The sequence below is a fragment of the Onychomys torridus genome, chromosome 2 (assembly GCF_903995425.1).
Source record: "Onychomys torridus chromosome 2, mOncTor1.1, whole genome shotgun sequence".
Lineage (NCBI taxonomy): Eukaryota > Metazoa > Chordata > Mammalia > Rodentia > Cricetidae > Onychomys > Onychomys torridus.
In genome coordinates, this window is record NC_050444.1 from 94,619,786 (window position 1) to 94,636,539 (window position 16,754).

Here is a 16,754-nt window from a genome sequence, read left to right on the forward strand (position 1 = left end):
TATGTACTATATTTATATGCCTTAGTAATTTACCTAATGTAAAATGTGTAAATAATATTCCTATTCTTCATCTACAGATGATTCAGGCAGCTTGAGAAATCTAGGAAATGAGGGGTCTATGTATACAGTCCACAGTACATTCAAGAAAACTACTGCATACAGAAACTTCTAATCATTTGTTTACTTTTATTCCTGCCCTGAACATTGTGATTGACTGTCAACTTGGCAGGATCTAGAATAACCCAGGAGACCAGTCTGACTATGGCTTAAGGAATTATCTAGATTAGGTTAATGGAGTTGGAAAGACCCAACTTAACTGTTGGACAAATAGAAAGGAGGAGGGGAGCTGAACATCAGCATCATCTCTTGTCCCTTCCTGCCTGTGGATGCAGTAAGGGCAGCTTCCTTGTGTTCCTGCTATCAGGACTTCCCTGGCATGACAGACTGTATTCTTGAACCATGAGCCCAAGAAAACCCATGATCAAGCTGCTTTTGTCAAGGTATTTTTAACACAGCATTAAGATGAGCAGTACACAAAAACAAGTAATATTTGTTTATTATTTTGCATTTTCCCATCTTACTTAGTGTTGTCACATTTGTCCAAATGTGTCCAGGTCAGCTTTATTTTCATTTTGTAATAGAAACCTTCAAGGTCAACATATTAAAATTATTTAGTGTTAATTTTGTCATATTTTTTCAGTAGCTAGGAAGCTTTACAATTTACCCATTAGTTTAATTAGGAGATGCTTTTAAGTGCATACTACAAACTTACTATTTATAAAATTTTCAAAATTACATAAAAATTATAAATTTTTACTAACAAAGAGTTTTGTATGCTCATCTCCACTTTTCCTATTAGCATCTTACACTGATATGGTCCATTCATAATAATTAATGAACCAGTGCTGATAAAGTTTTATTAACTAAATTCTACCCTTTTCCACATTGCTTAGTCATTACCTAATGTTCTTTTTCTGTTCCAGGATTCATTCCAAGATCTCCCACTGCATTCAGCAGTCAGAACTCCTTTGACTTGTTTTGGTTGCAATGATTTCCAGCCTGACTTTGTTTTTCTGATGGTACTGATCTGAATGGTTCTCGATTGGAGTCTGTCTTCTGAATGGTTGGGTTATGAATTTCAGCACAATCAGAGGGAAGTGTCAATCCCCTCACATATTAATAGTACTACTTGACAATACTGGCTTTTACCTGATCATCTTGAGGTGTTTGTTACATTTCCTTAAAGTTATTTTTTCCTCTCCTTTTTTTTTTTGTGTGTGTACATTTGAAGCATATCATTAGTTGCAGATCTAACTAAAAGGGTAGAGAATTGTGCTTCATCTCTTGAGGATATAGTATCAACACAAGTAATTACAATCTGGTGGCATAGGGAGCTTGTCTGTGCATTCTTAGTTTATTTTTAAATTATATCAGTATGTATTAGCGAATATTTTATTTTAAGATTATAACTGAATACTATCTTATTTTGTAGAAAATCATTTCTAGCTTTGGCTATCAAGGATTTTCCAGCTATTTGTGTGTGTGTGTGTGTGTGTGTGTGTGTGGGATGTGTGTGTTTCTTTCTTTTTTTTTTTTTTTTTTGAAACCAGAACATTTATTTTATGACTGACAGAACTTCCTCAAGATGAACTGAATGCTGCAACAGCTGCCCTCTTGGGTTTAGGTGTTGTCCCTTCACAGAATCCATGTCTGATCTTCGATAGACAATTTTCAGGTGCCTCATCTGCCCAGTCCCTTGTCTCTTAGCCTTGGCACTCCAGTGATACTCTCTCTTGCACTTGGCCGGGTAGCCACACTTGCCACTGGTCAACTTCTGAAGGTGGTAGGCCTTAGAGCCACAGTGGTGGCAAAGCATGTGTGTCTTATTGGATGCTTTCCAAAGGATGACGTTCCTTTCGTCATCTTGCTTCTGCTGTGGATGTCAAAGAGACTGGAAGAGACATACTCAATCACTGTGAGTTTTTATAGCTACATACATACATACATATATATATATATATATATATATATATATATATGTATATATATATATATATATACTATCAGACACCTTAGCTCATCTTGTACATTTCCTACCATAGTCTTGGAATCACGTTTTTTGCAAGCAGTTTTTTTGTTTGTTTGGTTGGTTTTAATTGAGAAATCCAGGTAGGAACCAAATCTGGAATCTAGGTCTGTGCTCTAATATTGGAGGGTGTTCTAGGCTTTTTTAGCCCACAAAGGAATTTGTACATATATGTATGTGTGTGTGTGTGTGTGTGTGTGTACATTTGTGTGAATTTGTGAATAAGTATACATATGCTAATTTGCATATATACACTTTTACAAATATTCTATATGCAATCATATATATATATATATATATATATATATATATATATATTTAATGGTAAATGTAATTTCAGACTTAAAAGATGTTTTAGTTTAATTTCTGTGGCTGTGACAAGTACCCTAGAAGAACGTGACATAAAGGAGAACAAGGATTATTCTGCTTACAATTCCAGGTTACAGTTTATCATTGAGAGAAGTCAAGGTAAGAACTTAAAGTATCATATCCTACAGTCAAGAGCAGAGAGAAATGAATGCATCCATGCTGCATGCTTGTTTGTTTTCACCTGCTCTGTCCAGTCTTAGATAGTTCAGGTGCTATGCCTAAAGGATGGTTCTGCTCACAGTGGAGTATTGTTCTCCTTACATTAATTGACAGCCCCTCACAGATGTGCATACAGATCAGTCTAATCTAAATAATTCTTCATTAAGATTCTCTTTTCAGGTGATTGTAGGTTATGTGAAGTTGACAGTGAATGTTAACAGCCATAAAGTTCTAGCTATTTTGTCATGGACTAAATATTTGTATCCTGTATTGTATTCATCAGTATTGAAGCCCCGGCTCATACCTAATATGAGCATATTTAGACATGATAGTTATAAAGAAACATCAAGTTTAACTGATACGTGGAAGATGGGGCACTGGAGTGGTAGGATCAGGATTAGGGTAAATAAACTTGGAAAAGAGAACATTGCTTTTGCTGTAAAAAGAGGAGATCATGTGAGCACACACAAAGGTAGTTGCTTTAACTCAGCAAAAGTGGATTTGGGAGTAGTCTCTTTTTTTCTGCTGTGATAAAATACTCTGAAACTAACTTATTCCAGAAAGGGTTTACTCTGGCTCACAGTTCAAGCTGGAGCTCAAAGTTTCTGGTAATATTATATCTCTAGCCTGGAAGCAGATAGACAACAGTGTATACTGGCTCCTCACCTCTCCTACTTCACTTGTACAGTCCAGAGTTCCAGCCAGGGGATTGTCCCACCCACAGTGGGTGGGTTTTTGTATCTTAGTTAAGGAATTTCTGATAATCTCATACATGCATGGCAAGAGTCCCATCTCACAGGTGATTCTCACCCATTCTGTTAAATTGACAGTTAACACTAACAATCACAAACCCTAACTTGTTGGGCTTTAATCCTTGACTTAGCCTCCAGAGCTTTGGAAAAGTAAAATTTTATTATTTAAGAAGCCAAAAATGGGTATTTTATGGTGGCTGAATAAGCAAACTGATAAAGTCTATAAGCTTTATTATGTAAGCATAAGCTTCAAAATCATAATAAAGTGAAGGAAATAATGAATTTCAATGGTCGTGTTTTCTACATTTAACACCACAAAGTTTTAAATGAAATATTGCTCAACAGGAAAAAAAAAAAAACAACACAAAAAGGTTAGTCTAGTTTATACTTGTATCAGCTAAAAATAAGTACTAAAAATACATTATTTAACTTAAATGTGGTTTCCTTATTATTGTACTAAAGTTACCATTCCTGTAGTTTTCAGTTCCTCAGAGCATGCACGGGGATTTGTAACAGAATGCAAGGCCAGAGAGAAAAGCAATGGTGGCAGTTAATGGGGCAAACTTCTGCTTTATGTAAATAAGTGAGATGAACGATGACCTTGTGTTAACAGACATTTAGCACATGGATACCTCTTATATATCTAAAACTGTCGGTGAAGTTATAGAAGTAGAGTGCTTATTCCAGAAATAAAACCACAGGTAAAACAAGTGAATCAAGTCTACACTATGTTTACTATACCTTCTCCTGAAAATAAAATACGTTGGCTCCCTCAAATATTATTTCAAAGCATTTTTGTATACTTCCAAGAATACAATGTAGGGTAGGTGTTTTAAATTAGCATATTTTGAGAAAAACAATAGTTTTAAGAGTATACAAGCAATGAAATACAAAATAATTTATTTTTATTTGCAAGAGTATCTATGTCCCCAAACACAGGTAGATTTCAAAAGACTAATGAAACATGTCTTTCTTGGACTCTGGTAAAGGGAAGTCAGGACTTTTGTGGCTAGTTACAGTTATTTGAATACCCTGATGGCATTGTGTGTCATGACATAAACTAGAGAACACTCCTGATTTCATGAGGCAGAGGGTCCTTGTGACATGTTGCCTCAGCATCAAGCTTGCAGTATTGACACTTATCTAGGGATCTCAGTTATTACAGAATCTTGATCCTGGCCACAGCATGTAAGGAACAGGTCACATTCACTCTGGACTGTTGTCTGGAAATGTTTCATGTGGTGGTGTCCTTCTTATTAGCATATTGGTGTTGATGGGTTTTCTACTCATGAGATCAGACAGAGTTTGGAAGTTAAGTTTTAAAATATTTAGAAAATTAACCCAATATGTTCTGGGTATTTTTGTTTGTTTACTTTGGTAATGAGGACTCAGATGACCTCATCTAGCCTATTCTCAGCTTTGAGTTCAATATCCAGGTTATGAGACTACCAATCACCATCACTTAATGGGGTTTAGAGTTATGAAACAGAATAAATTCTGTGATTAACACAAAGGCTATAAAATCTCTAGACTGCTGGTTCTGCACCATGAACTTGTACTCATATTAGACTCTAGGTTTATATTCAGAGCCTACCATTTGACTTTATATCTCCTTGGGACAAATGTTCCCTCATGACCTTTAATTATTGCACTGCCAGTGGAACTGAGGAAACGGACATCATTAGCAGTCTCGCCTGGATAATTAAGAAATAAGTTCAGAGGGATAATTGCTCCATCATTATTTCTCTTTACTGTCTGACAAATTGGATGTTTTATAATTGAGCTGACCATATGTTCAAATCTATGCAATTAATAGTTCATTATTTTAATTTAGAAATTTATATATGCGTACAAACTATGGTCCTTTCCTCTTCTTCCTCTTTTTCTGCTCATCCACCTTGTGCTGATAATGGGGTGACAAGGGTAGAGTTCTGATGATTTAAGTCTGACTCATGTCAGTGTTATGGATCTGTTTTGTATTCATCCCCAGTGACTTATGCCAATGTCAAGGAATCACTAAGATGAGGAGTGGAGTGGATCAAGGCCTTCAAATACAGCTCTGATTGTCTTTGACATTTTAAATGGAGAAGATGTTTTTCTGTTATCTCCCTTCTTCCTAACAGACCTGTGGAGATGAATCAAGACAATGCAGAAATGAATTTGAGCAAATTTTGTATTACCTTTGATTATCCTGGTGGGAGCCCTAAAGCAAATCCCAGACTAAGTGATAAAGGAGGTTCTAGAAGACAGTAGAGCCGAGTCTGAGACAGCTCCATCTGAAGCAATTAGTGCTATGATGGAAAATCAGTGGCAGTTTAAAGACATTCATACCTGCTCCAACCTCTGTTCTACCAAGAAGGCTGACTTTGAGAATGCATTTCCTCCTGAAATAGCTTTTCAGAAAGTGAGTGCATCGAATGTGAAATAGTTCGCTAATGCCCAGAACTACAAAGCTATAGCCAGGAAGCCCAAGTTCCTCTGGGAATTACCCTTTCATTTCTATAGTTCCCTACCTTTTTACCCCAAATCAGAAACTATTAATTTCATTCTTCAGTCATGCTATGATGTGGGGTTGGATAAAAATAATAAAATGTTTTATGTCATACTTAATGGGAGATAGCACAGAGATGTAGGTATATGATTTCATGTTGTATAAGTTTCATGAAGGAGATTAGGAAGGATGAAAACTCAAAGGACTATCAAGAGCTTTTGTTACCTGCCTCAGCTGAAAATTATCTGCATCTCACTTAACTCTTTGCACCCACAACATGGGCTATGAAGAGGGGAAAACATGCACACAAACAATGTACATGCATCCCATTAAAATGGAGTGCTTATTGGACTCACTAAATAATATTGAGCCTCATCCAAAAGCCTTCTAGATGGTTAAAATTTGGAGTGGAATCCTTAGAGTACAAACAAATAGTAGTAACCACAAGAATTCTAAACAGAGACATTCATTTGTAAAAAAGTATATTTTTGTTTACTCTTTGAGAATTTCATACATGTATACAATGAGTTTTGATCACATTACCTCCCATTCTCTCCAACTTTTCTTAGAACCGCCTACCATATTCTCCCTCTCAACTTCATGTTTTATTATTTTGCATCTTATTAAGTCCAATTAGTACTGTCCATATGTGCCTGTGACCATTCATTGTATCATGCCAACCTATCAAGGGTCCCTGAAGAAAATTGACTCTCCATCCCTCAAGCAGCTATCAATTATGTCTCCTCATAGTTTACCTGCTAAAGGTGGGGCTTTTTGGGATTCTTCTCTATCCATAGGCAATCATTTTTATTAGATTTATATTATCAAAATATTTCACTGTCATGAAATTTAGTAAAACACAATGTTGATCACTAAATTTCACACATGGTTAACTTTTAACTTTTATTTTCAATTTACAAATAATAAATGTATGTTTATGTAGTATTTTGATGGATGAATACATTACACAGTGGAAAATTAAACAATTAGCCTATTGTCTCAAACACTTTCTATTTGTAAAAGGATGTTAAAGATATTGCTTTAGGTCTTCTAAAAAAATGCCATACGTCAGTGTCAGCTGTAGTCACATAATTGAAAGAAGACAGAAGCTGTTCTTTCCTAATAAAACTTTGTGTTCTTGCAAAGCAGCTTGTTCTTTCACTATCCCCTGCAGTCTCTGCAACCATTCTACAGAGTTCTACTTACTTGACATTTACATATAGGAGAGAACATGCTTTAGTTGTCTCTTTGGGCCTCATTCATTTTACCATAACCCTCTGGGTTTACCTATGCTGCTGAAAATGAGAGGATTGAATTAATTTTGTAGATGGAAGTATTCTACAATGTATTATATACCACAGTAAGAAATTCATTCATCAAGAGATCCAGGAGAGGAGAAATACGAGGATCTAAGGGAGAGAGACAAGCATGGTAAAAGTATATGTGCAATTTGAAAATAGAAGGGGGCAATGTGGGCACAATGGTTAAATCAGGATAGAGAGAAGTGGGTGGGGAAAGGAGAAAGTAGGGGGCATGTCAAGAAAAACTAGTATTTATGAAATGGCATAAGGAAAGCTGATAATCTATTAACTAATTTTTAAAAATATTGGGCGGTGGTTAATTTTAAAGGGTAAAATGCTTCTCATAACACATGGAAAGCTAAGTTCAAATTCCTGGAAGAAAACAAAAGTCAGGCATAGTAGTATGCATAAGTCCTCTCAAGTGGCCACACTCATATGTGTACACACACACACACACACACACACACACACACACACACACACACTTACACACACACTCACACACAGTTAACTTTTTAATATCTAAAAAAAAATCAACTCACCTGCCAATGGACACAGAGCTTGACTTGTCATTGTTGGTAACTACCATTAATTAAGAATCCTTGTCTTATCTTTGAAGGAAAAGCTTTTTGTTTTCTCTAGTCAGTATATTAGCTGTGTGTTAGGTAGGACAATTTTGAAAGTCTCTTTATTGCTAAGTACATAAGAAGAATATTAGAGAACTCAATGTACAGAAATGAAGCTAAGGTAAATGCATGAGATAAATGATAACGTTACCTTAGGATGTTAGACACTGTAAATTCTATAGTGCTGATTCAGTCACATTTGAAGTTAATTGATTATATACTGTAAATCATAATATCTTGGCACAGCTGTAAGGTGAGTACACTTATTTCACACACCTTAAGAACTTCTTTAAAGAAAGCATGGACAGCTTCTAGCATCATGCTTGGTATGTAGTAGGTGGTTAGTAAATGAGTAATTTATAATTTAGAATGTAGAAACAACTGAGGAGAAAATGATTTCAAAGACTCAATTATTTTTTTAAAATTTTTGTGTTGCTCACAATATAATGAGCATCCATCATAACAAATACATTTGAATTCACACTCACTGCTATTTTTGCTTCTCTGTGGTCTTCAAGATATATAACTGTTTCACATTCTTTTGCTGAAAACTAGACTTCACATTTTATTCACATTAGATGGTATACATTTAAAAGTGTCAAACATTGTAATAGAGTATGATACTGGATTAAATGGAAAAAGAAAATAACATGGCCGTTTACTTATAAGATGCTATTGGCCATTTTTAAATTTACTTTTAGAGTAGGTTGCAGAAAGAACTTTAAGCATTTTACAGTGTCATTAAGATTATGACAACCAAATCAGTGGAGGGGCATTAAAGACGCTGGAGTATGAAAAAGGTATGTATTACTTAAGAGAACTCAAGAACATTTAGGACAATATCCCTTAGTGGAGGCTTTCTATATTTAAATCCCCTGCTAAATTGTTCTGAATTATTTGCATATTGAATAATTTAAAGGAAAACCATTAGCTGATCAATAGAAGTTCATTATAAATTTGTATATAATAAAAATGTATAAAATTGATTAGACCAGAAGGCAGTTATTAATCCTGGTAGCAATACCTACTTAAAAGTGTTTCAATTATAATGAATATGAATTAGGAAGGAGTCTATTTTCCTTAATATAAAAGACTTAAATGTGTTTGCTAATTAATATACTTTGAATAAGCTTCACAGTTTCTGTGCCAATTTCATTATTACCCTAATCACTTCAGGTTCAACTCTAATTATAATGTAGATCATGACTATTGGCAGATGAAGATTATGGATGGTGAGAAAAACTAATTTTGTCTCCAGCAAATGTAGGGAGGTGTGCAGCAAATCCAATCAAATAGCAAACTGATTGGTTACATAGTGTGTTAATTTTAATGACTTTAGCATTGATGTGTTAGCAACTTTCCTCTCTGCTGTGACAAAATACCTGCTAAACCATTAAGGATGGAGGAGAGGGTTGATTTTGGCTTCTGGTTTGAGGGTGTGGTTTGCTTTGCAGAGGAGGAAAGATGGAGAGCCAATGAAGTAGCTCTTTTGTCCCACAGTCACATTGGGTCCATAATCAAGCTGCAGCATTCACCAATGCTGCATTTCAGCTGGCTTTCTCTATTTCTCCTTTTTGTTTAGTCCAGGACTCTAGCCCATGGTATGGTGACATGCATACACAGTACTGAATATTCTAAACCACATATCTGGCTTCTGTAAACCATAACTTCCCAGTCTGAAATCTGAGGTAGAGAAAATGACTTCTAGCATGCAATTCTTAAAGTATTTCTCCTTAAGTTTGTATTTTTAATTTTTACTTTTAACATTTAATCTTTGATATTTTCATACATGTATAGATTTCTTTTGATTGCTTTTGTCCCCCTTTCCCTCCCACCCTTATGTACCCCTTCATCCCTATACAAATCCATTTTCTAGGTCCTTGTGTTTTTGTATCATTTTGAGACTCTAGTCAGTTTAGTCAGGGCTGTCTGTGTGATTGTGTGTTTGGACTTTTCCGTTAGGCCCTAGTGGGTTCACCAGTTGTTATACAAATAATGGCATCTTCTCCCCAGTTACCAGAATCAGTCTACTATCTCTATAGGAAGAGAGCAAGAGTTTCTTGATCTTCTCCACAATTTTTGGCTGGCTTCTGGCAGACCCAACTTACACAGTTGTACCAAGCTCATAACTGGAAAGGCTGCATAATGCTTCCTTTAATTATATTTTACCCTAACACAAGGCCAAAGGCAACAGAACCAAATGACCATAAACTGGAACCTCAGGAACACTAGGCCAAATAACTTTCTTTCTTTCTTCTAAGTTGAGTAAGTAGCTCAGATACTTTTTCTCAGTGACAGAAAGTGGACTCACTTCACACAGAGTACTTGTATTAACATCTTTATGAAATTTGTCATTCGTATCTTATAACAATAAAGACACTATTGATTGATCTGTTTGGGAATGAATAGTAGTATACTTTCCCCAGGAGACTGTGTGGTCATCATGAAGTTAGAGAAAGAGAAAAAAGCAAATGTGGAGGGGCTGTAAGCCTCCAAGGCCCATCCCAGGAACATAATTTCTCCAGCAAAGAATTTTAAAGGTTCTCAAACCTCTCCAAAGTATGCCACTAACTGGGGACCAAGTGTTCCTATAGATGAACCTCTGGGAGACATTGCTTACTCAGACCACCACAGTGAGTGACGTCCACATTGTTTTCCACACTGGCTCTGTTAACCTGCATTCTCAACAATGATATGTGAAGGATATGTTCCCTCCACACACTCACAGGCCCATGTTTCCATTTGCCTGTTTGATACCAGTCATTCTTACTGGAGTAAAGTGGTATCTAATTGTGGTTTGGATTTATACTTCTGTAATGATTCAGGATTACCTTTCCTAACCTACTGGCCATTTTATGACCTTTAATAATAAATGTTTGTTTTGTGCTATTGGCATTTTAAACTCAGGTCATTTCTTAGTTGTTGGGTTGGTTTTTTGTTGTTGTTGTTTTGTTTTGTTTTGTTTTGTGTGTGTGTGTGTGTGTTCTTTATGCATTATGAGTATTATACATTTTTCAGATGCATAACTTGAAAATATTTTCTTCTACCTTTTAAGTTGTGTCTTCATTCTGCTGTTTTATTTCCAATTCAGACATTAAGTTCACATAACACTGTTTGATTATTTTTGCAATTACAGCATTTGTCTTTGGGGCCTTCTTTGCCTATCCCAATGCCATAATACATTTTCACAAGTTTTTTCTCTAGTATTTTTATATCTTCATTTCATTTAGAGTTGATATTTGAAGTTCTTGAGGGATAAGTTTCTGGATTTATTCATCTGTACTCAGATATCCAGTTTTACCAGCATCATTTACTTAAAAGACTATACTTTTCTTAAAGTGGTGTCTTAACACCTTTGTTTAAAATATTCTTGGTTATGTACACATTGACTTAGTTTTAGACCTATTCTGTTCCACTGGTTATGTCTATATGTCTATTTGATATGTACCATAGTTTAGGAGTACATATATGTGTGAAATGTGTGTGCTTGTATGGAAGTCACAGACTAAGCTCAGATGCCTGCTTCTATTGCTCTCCATCTTATTTATTTGTGAGAGAATCTCTCTGAATTTTCTTTGACAAGAATCTCTAACTAGCTTATTGCAGGAATTCTTCTGTTGACATCTCCCCAGTACCCGTGATATAAGCATGTACCACCATGCCCATTGATCACATAGATACTTAAGGTCTGAATAGTTTCTTTTTAAAAAAAAAATCTTTATTTTTCTTTTTCATTTTACATACCAACCACAGACCCCCCTCTCTTTCCAACACCTGCCCCTTAATCTCTCTCCAAACCTCTCACCCATTCCTTCCTCTGACAAGGCAAGGCCGTCTACAGGGAGTCTGAAGAGCCTGGCACATCCAGTTGGGGCATGTCTAAGGCACTCTGCCTGCACCAAGGCTGTGAAAGGTGTACAAACATAGGTAGTGTACTCCAAAAGGCCAGTTCACAAACCAGGGATGGATCCTGATCCTACTGCCAGAGTGGGGGTTGGTGGGTGGAGGAGGCTTTAGCAGATCAAGCTACACAATTGTCTCAATTATGAAGAGGGCCTAGTCCAGTCTTATGGAGGCTCCGCAGCTGTTGGTCTAATGTTCATGAGTTCCCACTAGTTTGGTTTCGTTTTCTCTGTAGGATTCCCCATCATGATCATGATGCCCTATGCTCATAGAATCGCTCTTCTCTGTCTTCAACTTGATTCCCAGAGCTTGTCCTGGTGCTTGGCTAATGGATCTGAATCTGCTCCCATCACTTACTGGATGAAGGCTCTATAATGACAGTTAGGGTATTCACTGATCTGATTACTGGGGTAAGCCATTTCATGCAATGGGAAAAGATCTTCACCAACCCCACATCTGACAGAGGGCTGATATCTAAAATATATAAAGAACTCAAGAAACCAGACATCAAAATACTAAACAATCCAATTAAAAAATGGGCTACAGAGCTAAACAGAATTATCAAAAGAATTGCAAATGGCAGAAAGACAATTGTGGAATTGCTCAACATCCTTAGTCATCAGGGAAGTGCAAATGAAAATGACTCTGAGATATCATCTTACATCTGTCAGAATGGCTAAAATCAAAAACACTGATGACGGCTTATGCTGGAGAGGATGTGGAGCAAGGGGAACACTTCTCCACTGTTGGTGGGAATGTAAACACATACAGCCACTTTGGAAATAAGTATGGCAGTTTATCAGAAAATTGGGAATCAATCTTCCTTAAGACCCAGCTATACCACTCTTGGGTATACAACCAAGGAATGTTCAATCATACCACAAGGACACATACTCAACTATGTTCATAGCAGCATTATTTGTAATATCCAGAAACTGGAAACAACCTGGATGCCCTTCAACCAAAGAATGGATTAAGAAAATGTGGTACATTTATGTGATGGAGTACTACCTAGCACTAAAAATAGATGACATCATGAAATTTGCCAGCAAATGGATAGAACTAGAAAATATCATCCTGTGTGAGGTAACCCAGACTCAGGAGGACAAACATGGTATATACTTACTTACATATGAATACTATATGTAAACAAAGGACTTTGTTTACAGACTACAAACTATAGCTCCAGAGAAGCTAGTTAACAAAGAGGACCCTAAGAGAGACACATGGATTGCCCTGGGATGGGGAAATAGATGAGATCTCCATGAGTAAACTGGGCATGAGGGGGAACAACAGAGGGTGGGGCATGGGGAATGAGAACATAAGGGAATGGGATGGTGGGGCTGGAACAGGGACAGAGTGGGAGAGCAATGAAAGCAATACTATGATAGAAGGAGACATCATTGGAATAGGGAGAAACCATATGCTAGAGAAGTTACCAGGAATCCACAAGGATTAACCCAACTTAGACTACTAGCAAAACTGAACCTAGTTTCTTAATGTTACTGAGAAAATGCCTGACTAAGCCATCTCCATACCCGTACATGAGTGCTTTTAATATCAATGTCATGCTGTTTGGTTGTAATAATTTTTGTATTGTATTAGCTAATACAATGAGTCCTCTTTGTTCTTTTTGTGTAAGATTATTTTGACTTTTGTTTTGTTGTATTTGGAAGGACCAATATTCTTAAAATATTTACTTTTAGACTTCTAAGATGTGATTATTGAGAATGAACTTATTCTGTATTTCACAATCAAGTATTATACAAGCAGATATTATTCAGAAATACAGACAATGAAGATGTATCCATTTCAAAGATGAGTCATTTTCCTTACAGAAATAGAATACATAGTCAGGGAACTCACACAATATTTTTGATGATGATGCTTTGTAAGTTTTCTGTGCACTTATTTTAAATCAATAGGAAAAATATCAATTTGGATTTACTTTGTGACCCTGAATATTTGATTTCACTAGATTAAAGTGATTCACACATTTAATTTTGAATTATGATATGTAATTATATAACTGATTTTTGAAATGTTAATTTTAATCATCTTTCTGTATCCATAAGAAATTAGCTTTGTGACTGTTAGTGTGTTTGGCCATCTGATCACCAGACTAGGTTAGATCAGGCTTTCTCTAGACCATTGCCAGCAGTCTACAGAGGATGTATCATTGTGGATTTCTGGGGACCTCTCCAGCACTCTGCCTATTCCTGTTCTCGAGTCTTGACCCTGGAGAAGATGGGAATGGAGGGGAGGGGATGGGGGGAAGATGGGGGCAGGGACGGGAGGTGGGAGGACAGGGGAACCCATGGTTGATGTGTAAAATTAAAACACAAATAAAATAAATAACAAAAAGATCAGTTTTTAAAAAAAGCTAAAAAAAAAAGAAATTAGCTTTATAAAATCCTACTTTTGCTTACCACATCAGTCTACTTTGTTTCAGTTGTTTAACTCACTGAGCAATATGGTCAGCTATGAGAAGAAAGTTTATCTACCTGGAGAAATGCGTAAGGTTAGTCATGGATCTCTCAGTCATTTCAAACAAAGGAAAAGCTACACTTAGCTCCAGATCTTTTCTAGTTTTATGGAATATGTCCTCTCAAAATTTTCCAAATACCTAAATTTCTAAGTTACTTAGAAATTTTATTCATGGCCATGAAACATTGAGGAGGAAATATCAAGAACTGACAAGGGCCTCTAGAGTCACAGTTGCTTTCTCATGTGCTGTGTTAAATCATTCACTATTTAAGATCTAGTTGCTTTTATGTGAGCCTCATGTGGCCATACCTCAAAGCACATATTTAGCAAGTTGATCAATTATTAATTATCGGGCCAGCTATAATTACTCTTGCATTAATCCCAAATATCATAAATCACCTGTATGGTTAGATCAAACAATGCTATGATATATAAAGGTCATCAAATTGTGATACAGGGCCTTCATAGAAAGTGTTGAGGAGTTTTTCTTAGGCCTCATTTTATTCCCCAAGATATGGCATGGGGTTTCCTACTGGTATCACCTGCTTTGGAAGAGATATGTACCTCTTGTTGCACCTTATGCCATGCACACATACCATGCACAAAGCTGTCACTGAGACAGTTCCCTCAAGGCCCTATAACCTGCTTCGTCCATCATTTCACTTTCATCTCTCACCATCACTCATTTCTATTTTACTTCCTGAAATATTGATCACATCATAGTTTATGGTCTGGTGTTTTGTGTTCCTTCTTTTGTCTAAACGATTTTCTAATGACTTTCATTGTCACTGTATTTGCTGAACTTGTGAATTGCTATGCACCCTTCCTGACTCAGTTTTGTCACTAATTCTTTGGTTTGGATCCCCCATAGACATGCAAGACAACTTTGCAGCCTCAGCTCTAGCACCCAGAGCATATGCTTTAGCAAAACTCCACATACTATGGAGTTATTTATACATCCACCCCTCACTTTAGAAGATATCCTACTTAAGGACATGACCTATTATATCGCTTGACATTCTATAATCATTGACTTGAGAAGAGCAGACTCCTCAATTTTCATTTAAAAATAAACTTGATTTGTAAAGGCATTAGCATAAAAATGCCCACAAAGTATTGATGAAAATAGTCTGTAAGTAATCTTAACATAAGATGAATTCTTATTCTCAGAAAAAGGAAATTCTCCTGATGGTTAGTCCAAAGCCTTCTTTGGCTATTTCCATAGACTAATTTGTATTATCAATAATAAAAGTACTTGGATTTAAAGGCTCTGTTTCCAGTGTGGCCTTGAATTCACAGAGATACAAATGGATCTCTGCCTCCCGAGTGATAGGATTAAGAGTGTGTCCCAACACGGCCTGACCTCTGTGTCTAATCTAGTGGGTAGCTCTGTCCTCTGATCCTCAGGCAAGTTTATTAAGGTATACAGTATATAACCACACCATAATCCTTATCACTTCAGATTTCCAGTCTTACATCCTCTACAAAATGTGATTAATTTCATATAAGATATGCAATGTCAAGAGTAAAATGGGTCAGGAGGCTGAAGGACTCAGTCATTAAGAACTGCAAAGAATCAGAGATTACTTCCCAGTAAGTAGCTTGCAACCACCTATAACCAGTTCCAGAACATCTAAAACCTTCTTCTGGACTCCACAGATACCTGCACTCACACATTTTTGCACATATATGTGCACCCCCCCACAAATAAATAAATAAATAAAAATAGAAATTATTATTAAAGAAAAGAGTCATACATTAGAAAAAATAAATGTGAACACAGTACAATACTCTGATTATTAAACTATCACATATATCTATGCTAAAATGAATTTTATGTTTCTTATTTTTTCAATAATTAATTCTTGAAAGAAAATTATTCATTGATTATAATTCTACAGTAGCTCAATACACTTTTCTCTTTGTTAGAATTCATTTAACAAAACAAAAAAAGCCCATTGTGATGTGATTATGTGGATTTTCCCAAATGATTTGAGTGGGTTTTACTGTTTGCAATTAGATTAAAGAAAAATGGGAACAGTCAGTAGGTGAATTGGCAAAGGTTTTATTGAAAATACAAAAGTAGACAGTTGAAAACAAGAGTCTATGCTTCCTTAGCACTGGGTTCCCCCTGTGGATCCCAAAGGAAATCTAAGACATGGGCATCCCATCCTTGGTATCAGATAAGAAGTGAAATGCTACATGGAGAAAATAAGCACACAAATAAACATTAGCGATTTCATTTTCTATGTTTGTCTGTTATCTGATATGTGTAATACTTATTCTCTCTTCTCATTTAATGATTCAATTTAATTTTCCTAAAAGGAATACTTTGTAAACAGTTCAAAGAACAGATAGTACTAAAGAGTTTGTAGCAATAAATGTGATTCCATTTAATTTCACAACTATAACCCAACAGTCTCAAAGAGGCAACCCCTTTCAACTATTGTAGCTAATGCTCAATTTCTATCTCTATATTTGAAAATTACCACAATCATTATTCACTCAACAATTGACGAGTCTATTCCAGATACCTTCCTAAACATGTAGAACAAAATAACAATCACCAAAGCAAAAACA

The 16,754-nt window shown here is 36.0% G+C and overlaps 1 protein-coding gene and 1 pseudogene across 37 annotated transcripts in view; both read right to left on the reverse strand.

Annotated features, from left to right (window-relative positions):
• The window catches only part of Ptprd (protein tyrosine phosphatase receptor type D), a 2,001,112-nt gene that overhangs the window by 947,586 nt on the left and 1,036,772 nt on the right, over nucleotides 1-16,754 (reverse strand). The gene's annotated exons all lie outside the window — the stretch shown is intronic.
• Nucleotides 1,641-1,923, reverse strand: LOC118577105 (annotated as a pseudogene).